The sequence below is a fragment of the Cyprinodon variegatus genome, unplaced genomic scaffold, assembly GCF_000732505.1.
Source record: "Cyprinodon variegatus isolate N-32 unplaced genomic scaffold, C_variegatus-1.0 Scaffold373, whole genome shotgun sequence".
NCBI classification, from domain to species: Eukaryota; Metazoa; Chordata; class Actinopteri; order Cyprinodontiformes; family Cyprinodontidae; genus Cyprinodon; species Cyprinodon variegatus.
In genome coordinates, this window is record NW_015150826.1 from 803,796 (window position 1) to 816,757 (window position 12,962).

General features: G+C 36.3%; 1 long non-coding RNA gene across 1 annotated transcript; it reads right to left on the minus strand.

Annotated features, from left to right (window-relative positions):
- Positions 1 to 5,466: 5,466 nt before the first annotated feature.
- LOC107092277 lies at positions 5,467 to 10,748 on the minus strand. Its single transcript, XR_001481569.1, has 3 exons — positions 10,608 to 10,748; positions 10,379 to 10,467; positions 5,467 to 6,680 (listed from the first exon to the last, which is right to left on the minus strand). It is a non-coding gene; the product is annotated as an uncharacterized LOC107092277 (long non-coding RNA).
- Between the last annotated feature and the right edge of the window lie 2,214 nt (positions 10,749 to 12,962).

Here is a 12,962-nt window from a genome sequence, read left to right on the forward strand (position 1 = left end):
CACACACCCACCCACACCCACACACACACACACACACACACACACACACACACACACACACACACACACTCACTCACTCACTTTTTTTGTAACTAAACCAAACATTTAAAATGTATCGGAGTAAAAGTGAAATTTCTCAAAAAAAATGTATGCTCGAGGAAAGTATGAAGTACTCCAAACTATACTTAAGTACATTAGTGAAGTATTTTTATTCATTACTATATAACACTGGTAAAGACTGCAACATGGGCGGTTCAACATGGTCAACTGGGGCCAGTGCCCATCTGGAACATTTTTGTTGGAGCCACATTAATTTACTTTCAATTAAAATGCAGCCAATGGAGAGAGCTGGACAAGTCTGTTTGATTTTAAATTAAGTATACAAACAAAAATCAAACTGTTTGGGTCTTCACACAGCATCTTTGAGAAATTACCTCTGTTGCTAAAAACAGAATTTAGAGCTGTTGATGTCTTTATTGTTTTGAATTTAGTGAGAATTTAAAGTGCAACATTTAACAGCAATAAACAAGTTTTGTGTTTTTCATTGTATGTTCCCAGATCACAATGGGCCAGTTTCTTTTAGCTTTAAGAGAAAGAAGTGTTCCTGAGATAAACCTAACAAAAATGGCAGAGGACAAGGGCAGGCTCACTTACATGTTCCAAATCAGTACGCAAAGGCAAAACCTGCCTGTCTGTCTTTCATATATTCATATGTATTAGATAAAATATTTTCCTGAAAAATATTTAACCAGTTGGCTAATAATGACATATCATGACTGTATTTGTTTGTTTTAGGTGGATCAAGATATTGTAAGGCTCCTTGGTTAGGAGGAACTCAGTTCATATTTGTTGATACGGTGGCTGCATTTTTGCCAAAGACTGGTGGTATTCCTCTTCGGCTGAAGCAGGGGAGAAAGAGCAGACCTGGGGTCTGTTTCATGAAGCAGGTTTAAGCAGGTAACGGAAACTCTAAGTTGTCTAAACCTGAAAACAGGGAAACTCTGACTTTTTCGTTCCACAAAGAGAGTTTATTCAACCTCTGTTTTAGTCACCGTAGTAACATTCTCCTCGGAGCTACCTGGTTGGTAGCAGGTTTTCTTCAGTAAACTCGGAGTGTCCTCTGTCCCCGCTCTCCTTACAGCAAATCACGCTGTTTTAGTTCCTGATTTAGTTAAATATTTTGTCATAGTTTTGTGCATAAAAAATATATACATATCATTCACTAGGTCTGTTAGACCCATTAGGTTTAAAAAACAAAGACTGCATGTCAGTTGACAAAGCTGAATCAACATGAGGAGGGATGCATGATGCATGAGGTGATCCAAAGGTTCTATATATCGGAACAACGTTTTTATTTTTCATCCTCGCCTGCTGCCAGAAGATTTCACCTAAATTGATACACTGATCTGCTACCATTCAAGAAATAATCCCGTAATATTTTCATGGTAACAAATTATGGCTAGATATTAGGATATGTACTAGTTTTTACTGAATATATATTCCTGATAGCTGTAAAAAACATTTTTTCTTTTCTAAATGACACAAACAAAATAGCATTCTCCACATCTAGAATAAACATTATTGATGTCTATAAATTAATTTCAGATCTTCATATTCTTAATGTTACTGTTCATCATTTATATTTTTTAGCTATGAAAAAATGTTTTTCAGATAACATTAATACATTTTCAGTCAAGCTGATAAATGTCAGAACGGACACTTAAAGTGTTAATAGTGTAAAAATTTTTAGATGTATAAAATTTAATACTTACTGTCATGATTGAATGAATTATGTTTATGTCCACTAGGTGGCAAGCATGAGTTAACGTGAATGGATAAATGTAGAGAATGGAACAATAGAAGGAGATGTGACACACCTGTGAACAAGCTGTGTAAACAGACCTCTAAAAGATGCTTCAATAAAAGTATCTGAGCATTATACAACGTCTGGTCTTTATCAAGCACGAATACGACACTTACTATTATAATTTTCTTTTTTTTTTTTACTTTCTCCGATGATGGAGTTTGGACAGATAAAGCAGTATGGGAGTTCTTTGAACATCTAGGAAATATTGCTTAAAAGCATATTAGTGTGATTTGGCAAGTACACTGGATAATAGATATGGTTGAAGATTTGCTAATGAGAACAATTTAGAAGCTAATATTTCATTTTGTGCTTGAGCATGGCGCGGTTGAGGCTGGAGTGGGAAGTGGGATCATTAAAAATATTCTCACTGATTTCTGGAATTTGTTTTATACAAAAAAGATGTGGAACAACAACTATTGAACTTGCTCCTCCATTTCTAACAGAGGCTCTGTCACTCAGCACTTCAGGAAACAATCTAATTAAGGCCTTCTTTAATTTCATCAGTCCCACTGAGAAGGATGTGTTAAGTGACGCTCTTGACCACTTCAAAATGGCTGATAAAGAGGAATTCTCAGCATTCTCAGCAGTCCTAACTGCACGTTGCTCCCAACCAAAGAAAATCTACCAAAATTAGTAGGAACAAATAGCTCAGGAGCCAATTCTTAGATCCGTTGGAGAATCAGTGAGTTGTGATGGACGACAGTTTGGATGATCTGAAACCCAGAGCAAGAAATATTTCCAAATGTATTCAGTTCCCTGTATGCATAACAGGCACAGAAACAATCACTTGCAACCAACTCTAGAGATTCATAAGAGAAAGAGATGAGAAGGAGCTTGGCCTTTTCCTCAGATACTGTACAGGGTCTGGCTTGTTCCTGGCTAAATCCATCAACCCTTTAAAGCCCGAATAAAACACAACAGAAAATTACTTTTTTTTTGTTTGAAGTCCTTATTTGGCCTTTTAACAAAATATGTAAAAAGAAAAAACAGAAATACATTTTTTATATTAATAATTTATTACTATGCGATAGGTCAAAATTATTTTTTGCTTAGTCTTCTGTCCTCTGTTATCAGGTATATCTGATTGTGTACAATAGGATTTTGAGCAAAGTTTTTACCATTAAATTATGCAAAGGGTGTCAGACGCAAAACATTTCAGAAACCATATGTATCAAATACGATACATTTGGCATTACAGGGTTAAGGTCATGTTCCAGACATGTCTGAGTTTACAAGGCAACCTGTGGCACACACCTGTAATTCTCACTGGAACTGCTGTGTAATTACAGCAACTATGCAGATTTCAAAACAGAATTTTCTTAAAGAGCCACTTTATTCAGCATTCTCAAAAAAAAAAGAAAAATAATGGACTCCTCAAGGAACTTATTATGGTATTACAATGAACAGTAATTTTACAGGTAAACACCTTTAGTTTTCTTGGTTTATTTCTCCTTAGCTAAGCAAACAGAAAAGGTCAAACATTTCCTCCATGCTTCTCTTGTGTTCGGTAAAAACCATACGCCCACCCAGATGCATGCTGGTTTTACCATTGACAGCCATTTATAAACTTTATTCACCCAGATTGATCATAACTAACCAAAAACAAAGAAACATAACTAAATAAAAATAAAATAAATAAGAAATAATAAGAAAAATACTTTTTACTGAATGGTGTAAACTTTTTACAAGATCCCATTGCTGAGGATGGTGTTCTGATTAGCAGGACCATGGACAGTGCCTTAGTAAGTTAACAGTGTTTAAAACCATTCTGTTACTGGGTCTCTGTCCTCAAGGTGTTCCCTTATCAAAGGCCTTAGGTCTCTGTAAAGCCTTATAGCCTCTGGAGCATTATTAGCAAGTTCCATGTTTTCCTCCATCACCAACAAACAAAGCTCATGCAGGTCAGCATCACAGGAAACATCTAACTTCCACAGACAGACATCCTCTTGCAGAACACTAAAACTTTGTCATACTCTTCTAAATGCAAGAAATCTTGTGCAAGATACAGCTTAGGGACATTATACATAAAATATGGTTTTCCATAAAACAAGTCTCATTCATTTCCACCAGGTTGAATCAGGTGATCATCCCAAATTCTATTGCTTTGATGAAGTTGGCAATAAAGAGGGGTAATAAGTAGTAATTGTTTTATCATGTAAAGTAGTTACATTATTCACAAATACTTATAGCCTTATATCTATGAGTTAGTTTTTCCATCTCAAATCCATTATGAAACAAGCCTCGCTCTTGGTGGTAATTTATCATAATTGCATAAGGATGGAAAACAATTATGCAGAACAAAACAAACCATGCAGATTATATAAGACCAGTCTTTTTCTTTTGACCTAGATGTATGGGTTCCAATTACAGTAGCAAAACCAGCTACTGAGAGTAACAGTTGTTCTACATCTAAACCTATTTTTATCAAATGCAATTACAGTGACCATGGACATAATTCTTTCAAATATAGAAACCTTAAAGGATTGAAAAAAACAGAATGGGAATCATTTTATTAATCTATTTTTCGTCAAAGGTCAACACTAATTATTGCTGCACCCGTAAAATAAAAATAAGATAAAGGCTGTGTTCATTTTTTTTTTTATTCTATTGTGACTTTTTTTATATAAAAAAAAAACAATGATAAAGTACTTTCTTTTTCTTTTATTGAATAATTATCAAGCACATTCAAAATAATCATATAGTTTATTACTTTGAACTTGTGCATGTTTAAATATGAGGGTATCCTTTTCCACACAGCAGCAGGTCTTTTTCCTACCACCTTTTTCCCACCATCTAAGCTTTTGTGGTGCTGAAAGATACACAATAGAGACCAAAAATTGAATAGAATTGAATAGAGAAGATTATCGGGGCTCCTCTTCCCTCCATAAAAGACATTTCATCCCAGCACTGCGTGGCCCGAGCCCATAACGTCATAAATGACCACAAACACCTCCACCATGTTCTCTTTTCTCCCTGCTGCCCTCTGAGCAGAAGCTTCGAAGCATTCAATGCAGGTCCAGCAGATTCCACAGCAGTTTCTTCCCCACTGCCATTGGACCGCTGAATGTTTTGTAGAATGGGTTATTGTATTGTATTATTATATTTAATCATTATTTATATATATATATATATATATATATATATATATAAATATATATAATATATATAAATTTTTACAACGGTAAATTTACAGCCATTTTTACGATTTTTCAAGGCTGCACCTTTAAAAGATGAAATTGTCCAGTGAGTTGTTTCCAAATGAAATTTATTTTTGCTTTACAATTGTGTAAACAAAATGACAAATAAAATCTGTCTAAAATTTTGGCCATTTGAAAAACGATCTCACAACATGTGTTTAGTCATACTCACTTTGGTTTTCAGTAATCACATACACATCAATGGTTAATTGACTGTTTCATTTAAAGGTTTATATCTTCCAAAATGCACCCATATTAATTTGTGTCATTATCAATAATAGGCCACTTTTCACGTTTAAACTCCACACATGTAAGTGCACTTTGTTAGTTTATCTCATGTATAATCCATATCACATTGTAATGCTACATTATTATTTCATTTTCAATTAACCACAGGGGGGAATGTGGAAGATATATTATTTGTGGTCATTTAGACACCATGTAAACACTGTGTTTCAGTAAGAAGCCCTTTTCTATACTTGGTAGGATGCCGAGAAGATAGAGGACAGAATGTTTAGACAGGAAACACTCACACACACCGAACAACGGTAGCTGCATGGAGAGCAGAGGTGAAGAGAACAGTTTCTGCATCAGAACTCTTGGCAAAAAACATGTTTTTTCCTCTGTTAGGTATCTAGAACACAAGATCAGCATTCAACACGGATTTCCACACAGACTTCTACATGCACATGAGGCTGTCATGCACACACACAATAAAAATAGCCTAGGCCAAAACAGACACACATCCATTCCAATTAGTTTCCACACAGCCCATGAGGCAACGCACTCCACTGTGCAGGGACATCCACACCATGTTACAATATGTATAAATACAACCGAGATGGGTGCGGTATCTTTGCACAGCACAGTTAGTGTTGGAAGGATTTGATATTGGACTCGACTTAATGATGACAGCCATGGCGGCCCCTAGTGGCAACCATCAAGTAGTCTATAAAATTAGAAAAACCACTGCTCAACCCATTTCATTTGTATACTATGCAGAACCATAAACAACTTAGACAACATACCGGTATGTGTATAAATATGTGAGTAGGGATATTAGCGAATGCTTTATTAAAACCTAGTCTGCCTTTATATAGTGCTGTTGTTATAGTATGATTAGTGTAGAGTGACCCTAAACTGCTTTGTTGTTTTTGGTGCACATCGGTCCCTGCCTTTAAATATTCTGGCTCCACCACTGTCGATAAAGAGAAATTTGAAAAGAATGCAGTTTTTAAAACTTAATCTGAAAAATATATATGTTAATTGGTGCTATATAAATAAACTTTAAATTAATATATCCTCTGGAAAAAAAGTTTTCCGAAGTTTTGTTATGTGATTGCTTTTTTTTTGTTATGTTTTTAGAGCTTGCTCTAACCTGCATGCGGAACACTCACAGGAGGTAGTTAAGATTTAAAGGTTTTATTGAAAAACAATGAAGATGAGGTGAAGCGCTGGGGTCCCAGAGTGTTATGGCAGAGGAGTTAGCGTCTAATCCGGAGGTCAGGTTTGGTTAGGATGGTGGAGCACATGGAGGAGGACCAGCCGGAACAGCTGTGTGGTGTTTACAGTGAAAGGATGAGCAGGTTTCAAGGTAGATCTTTCCAGGAGACCGCCTGGGAAAAAAAGAACCAAGAGGATCCAAAGAGGCTTGGAAGTTTGACAGGAGACAGAGGCTTGTAAGGAACATCCACAAACATAAGGAAAAATGGGGTGCAGAAAAAACACAAGTTAAGGTCCAATGGTTAGACCTGAAAGAGGTAAAAACAGGATCTAAATCCTGCTATATAAATACACTGAATTGAATTAGCCACAACAGTAGGTTACTTATTTCATCCTATGCCCTGACCAGAAATGATCTCTCCTCTGTGTTACTTTGTTGTGCAGGGCGGCTCTGAACACCAAATTAAATATGCCTAACCCTGATTCTGAACTTGTTCTGTGTGAGCAGATGCTATGTGTTTTGATCCAGACATACACAATCAACCAGACCACATTGAAAACACAAGTGGTTGTTTTAAGGACCAAAGCCTATTTGATATAGAACTTTGGTTACATATTGCAGTCAAACCAGAGAAAAGTATGAAGGTTATTTTGTTTCAAAACTATTTGTGCGTTGTAAGTGTGAATTTGAAGTTGTAGAGGGACTTACATTCTAAGTTTTGAATGTTTAGAATAAAAAAAAAATCACAAGTACAACATTTTTTTACACCTGTCAAAATTTTAAGTACAAGTACTGTACACAAATTCTGTTCTACAAGTCGCACATCAAAAACTTCTTAATTTCTCAGTTTTGCTTCAGGTGGTTCAGAACTATTGTTGCAAAATTATTAGTGCATTGTAACTTTGGTGTTTTGTAATTGTGGATTTTTTTTAATCTGACAAAATTACAAAAAAAAGTTACACCTTTTCAAATTCTTGAGTACAAGTACATAAATTGTATTCTGTGAGTTGCACATGAAAAATGTCTTCCATTCAGTTCTTACAGTTGACCTAAAACAAATGGTGAAAAACAACTTTAAACACTATTAAAATCTTCAAAAAGATATACATATACATTTTTTTTTCTTAACACAAATACAAATAAATGAATAAAACTGTACGAGTCTGCTCCTGTGAGTCACAAATTCAATTTTGCATGTTACGATGATTAGTCAGCAGGGGGCGCTACTTCTCCGTAAGTCTGAACCAACCGGAACTGCCATGTTGCCTTCCAAGGAACCAGCCCACGTATGCTATCACTGGTTGGTTCGAATTTAAGGCTGGACTGGATCCTTTGAAGTCGAAAATTGGACGCACCAGTACACATATTGAGAAATGGCCAAGTGTACCAAAATAAAAAAATTATATTAAAAAAAGAACATAATCACCTTATATGTGTAATATATTCTAGATTGGACTTGCAATGGAAACCGTTGCTTTCCAAGGGACAAAAAAAAAAAGAAAAAAAAATCATAATTGTTATTTAAACATGAAATTAAAAAATTATTAAACTTACAGACTGAATACATACATAACAAATACACTATTTCTGGCTAGTTCATTAAAGTTAAATTTACTTTTTTGTTTTTACCTTTAAATAGAAAATGTATTTATTTTTTTTCTGGGGAAAAAATCCACATCTTTGGTAAATGTTACCTTTTCAATGAAGAACTGCAGATCACAGAAGATTGCAAATGAATCCATAGTACTGTTGGAGTGCACAGTTAAGTACAGAGAAAATCAAATACTTCTGAACAATCAAAACAAACTTAAATGTATATAATGTGTGACATTTGCGCATGCTCAGAGCAGCTAAAGTAATGATTGAAAGGTGATTTAACATATGCAATATTTAAGCAAATACAAGGATATCCAAAAAGAAACCCCAACCCCCCAAAAAGACAACTGAATAAAAAAGTAAGAAATATTGCCTAACCGAAAGTTATTCTATTCACATAGACAAATGAGCTGATGGAATCAATGGTGCTACATTGCTTAACTACATTTGCTTAACTAAGTATATTTTGTGGTTGAATATAAGAGATTTTGCTTAATAATGATAGGAAAATGCACCTCTTGGTTAACTTGATTATTCTAATTGCAAAATTTCACATACACAAAACCAAATTTTCCAAAGGTCGACCTTTCTTCCCTATGTTTGAAAATGATTTTAAAAATTACTTCAATTGTATCCATAGAATCAACAATAAAAAATGTATACACACTGTTAACATAATTCAGGAACTATCTGGAGAAATGTAATATATCTTGCCCTTTTGTTTGTTTGTTTGTTGTTGTTTAAATCTCTTCCGTTATTTATTTAAGTTAAATTATGTTATATCTTAATTCTAATTGTACTCCATCATTGAACACTTATTTTGGAGATACTGTTCTATATCTTGTGATATTGTTTGTCAATGTTTTGTAATTTGCAACTTTTCAATAAAGTTTTGGACTGAAAAAAAACAACTAATTGATTTGATTTGTGTTAAGGAAAAAAAATTTTTTTTTGTTGTTGAAGATTTTAACACAAGTGTTTGAATTTGTTTTGCACCATTTGTTTTAGATCAATTAATTAGAATTAATTAAAATTAGACATTTTTGATGCGCAACTCACAGAACACAATTTGTGTACTAGTACACAAGAATTTCAAGAGGTGTAACTTTATTTGTAATTGTTTCAGATAAAAAAAAAAATCTACAAAACACCAAAGTAACAATGCACAAGTAGTTTTGCAACAATAGTTCTGAACCATTTGAAGCAAAACTGAGAATGTAAGAGGTTTTTGATGTGCAACTTTTAGAACAGAATTTGTGTACTTGTACTTAAAATTTGAACATGTGTCAAAACAAATGTGTACTTGCTAATTTCTTTTTTTAATTCTACACATTCAAAACTTAGAATGTAACTCTCTCCACAACTTCCAATTCACACTTACAATGCACAAATAGTTTGGAAACAAAATAACCATCATAGAAAAGGCGCAGCCCTGAAAGCTCCTGCTAGGAGGAAGAAAAAACGGGTGATTTTGTTGTCGATTATTGAATACCAGCATTATTATACTTGATGCAAGCACCATGAGTCAGGACGCAGGGGTTTTCAGATTATTTTTTTAGTGCTGTGTTTAGTGCTGCGCAGTGGGCCTACCTGTCGGAATAGGGCAAGTCTCTGGATACAGATTCTACAAAGCACCTTTTTTAAAGAATGAATAAGATAGATATTCCGTCAAAGTTTTAAAAAACAATCCATTGGACTTGGTTTCCAAGATTGTAAGACATTACGCTACCTCTCCAGGAAGCTTTCTCTATTCAAATGCAGTGAGTTGAGTCTTTATATAGACAAGGCCTTATATTGCTTGGAAACATGCAAATATAAACCGACGAGTAGAGGCGTCCTGGAGGGGAAGCGAAACGTCTTTAAATCTTGGAAACCAAGTCCATTGGATTATTTTTTTAAACTTTTACAGAATGACTATGACCTGGATGACTGAGAATCTTCATCAGCAAAAAGATAGTTATGTTTAAGGGAAAAGAAATGCTAGCTATTGTGATTAAAATAGCGCAACAATTTTATTGTTTGTCAAAAATAAATGTATGTGTGCCCTCTCTAGCTATTTTAATGTTAAACGATGCCACAATGTTATGCTCATTACTTAGTCCAAATCAATATTTGCTGTACACACAGTAGGCTTAATCCATTCTTGATGCAAGATGTTGTTTTGCAAAGTATTTCTAGGGATATGGTAATAATAAGTATTCATATAGATACTTTAGCAAAAAAAAAAAAAACATGGTTTAGATTTTTACCAACTTGTGTACTGTAATTACTCACCAGCTTTTGTAGCAAAAATTCATCAGACACAGCCGACATTTTCGTTTACAGCCAATGTTGCTCTGCATCCCTCATCATCCTTCTTCTGGCTGTGGAAAAAATAGGCTTTATATTTTCTAAATTTTCTTGCTCTTACATTCAAATAATCCTAACCCGTATGACATATTTAATTTTAAAAAATGCTTTCTTTTTTTCCTTAAAGTTGGAAAATATAACAAACATACCTCACCACAAAATCTGGTAAAGCTTTCAGCTTCACCATTGCTGTCTACAACAACTTCTCTGTTGTCAGATCAGAGTTCTGTCTAATGTACTTTTCTGCTGAGCGATTGTTCAGTTGGTGTCGCAAATTCTATCTAAGGTAAGTCCTTTTCTTGCAGGTGGAGTGACTTTCGTCTTGTACTCCACAGAGTAAGGAAAATAGGCCACCACACACCTTTGCTGCTTTCAGTCACCTGACATTTGATACAACACCACACCCTTGGAAGCAAGACACACAGACATGACGTGAAAGAGGCAAATCTTGACAAAGCAAAGTCAGTGAGGATGAGTACAAGAGAAAGTATAATAAAGAATAGCATCAGAAGCGAAAGGGAAGGTTTACACTCTCTGTTCAGCAGCCACGTTTTCAGTAAAAAGCTATGTTGAAAATACTCTGGAAAAAAATATAATCTATTCTAGTCAGCAAAATTCAGGGGCAGCAAGTTGAATTTATTTCCTGAAGAGAGACTGTTGTACTGTTCCAGGTTTAATGAGGAGTCACAGAAAAAATAAATAATTCTCTGATCATCCAACCATTAAAAACCCTATACACCAAGTACCACCAAAAAAGAATATTTCTTGTGACTAATACTCTAACATGTATAATTTTGAATGTGCCTTTGAGATTGTGGTGCGCAGGAGTTAAAGAAATCCCCCCTCCCAAAAAATATGTCTTTTTACTGCTTAAGAAAAAGACAAGTTGTAAAAGCACCTGAAGATACACTTGGTCACTGTTTGTAAACCAGAGATCGTTAGTATATTGTTGATAGATGAGCAGGTTGAAGATCACCATCAGACGTGATGGCTCTTTAAGCATCAAATTTCACATACCTGTATTTATAGCAAAGAGGCGGGTTGCAACGAGTTGGATGCATGAGGTGTTTGCAAAGAGGCGGAGCTGCGCGAGGTGGTTGTACAAGGAGGTTACAAAGAGGCGGAGCTGCGCGAGGTGGATGTAGGAGATGGTTGCAAAGAGGCTGATCTGCGCCAGGTGGGTGTAGGAGGTGTTTTCAAAGAGGCGGATCTTGCGCGAGATGGATGTAGGAGTTGTTTTCAAAGAGGCAGATCTTGCGCGAGATGGATGTAGGAGGTGTTTTCAAAGAGGCAGATCTTGCGCGAGATGGATGTAGGAGGTGTTTTCAAAGAGGCAGATCTTGCACGAGATGGATGTAGGAGGTGTTTGCAAAGAGGCGGCTCTTGCGCGAGGTGGATGTAGGAAGTGTTTTTTAAATAGGCGGATCTTGCGCGAGATGGATGTAGGAGGTGGTTCCAAAGAGGCGGCTCCTGCGCGAGGTGGATGTAGGAGGTGGTTCCAAAGAGGCGGCTCCTGCGCGAGGTGGATGTAGGAGGGGTTCCAAAGAGGCGGCTCCTGCGCCAGGTGGATGCACTATAAGTAAAGGCGTCCATCCAACACCAAGGACAGATTACTACCTGCAACAGCTGATACCTGTCACCATTGTACTGGCAGTTGGAGAACGTCGGTCTACTATGGACGGAAACAGAGGAACAGTCTCTATGAATGAACCACAGCACATTGAAATGAGCCTGATGCGGTTTGGGTTCTTGTTCCAGCTCCGCTTCAGCTACCAAGACTCTCAACGGCTTGCCATCACCTTCAACATTCTCCGCATCATGCAGAGCAGCAGCAGACAGAGGCTGACTGGGATCTTTCAGTTGAAGTTACAGATAAACATGAACCTGGCTCTGAGGAGCAGAGAATGAGCACCATCGGACATTGGGCTGCAGCTTGGTTGCAAGACTGTGTCAGATTCTCAGATCTGTGTACAAATAACATCTGTTCGTTTTGGTACAACTGAATCATTAAAAAGATCTGAAACATAAAGTTTGTCTCTTTAATAGATATTGTTCCTCTACCCACATGTTCTGTGCCCTGGTGGAGAATGAGTCATTGCTCCACCAGGGCACATATAAAGGATTGTCACAACTGTAGAGGTCACTTAAACTGATATTTCGGCTCTCTAGAGAGCATGTGAAGGACCTTTAGCAAGCATCCTGGCCCTGGAGAGGGCTACTAAGATTGTGATATGGCTTCCAAAGTGGCACTATAGCAGGTGTTATATAACATCCGGGCCACAAGGGAAGTTGACTAACAACACCCCCCTGTCTAGCGTACTTTTCTGCTGAGCGATTGTTCAGTTGGTGTCACAAATACTATCTAAGGTAAGTCCTCTTCTTGCAGGTGGAGTGACTTTCTTCTTGTACTCCATAGAGTAAGGAAAATAGGCCACCACACACCTTTGCTGCTTTCAGTCACCTGACATTTGATACAACACCACACCCTTGGAAGCAAGACACACAGACA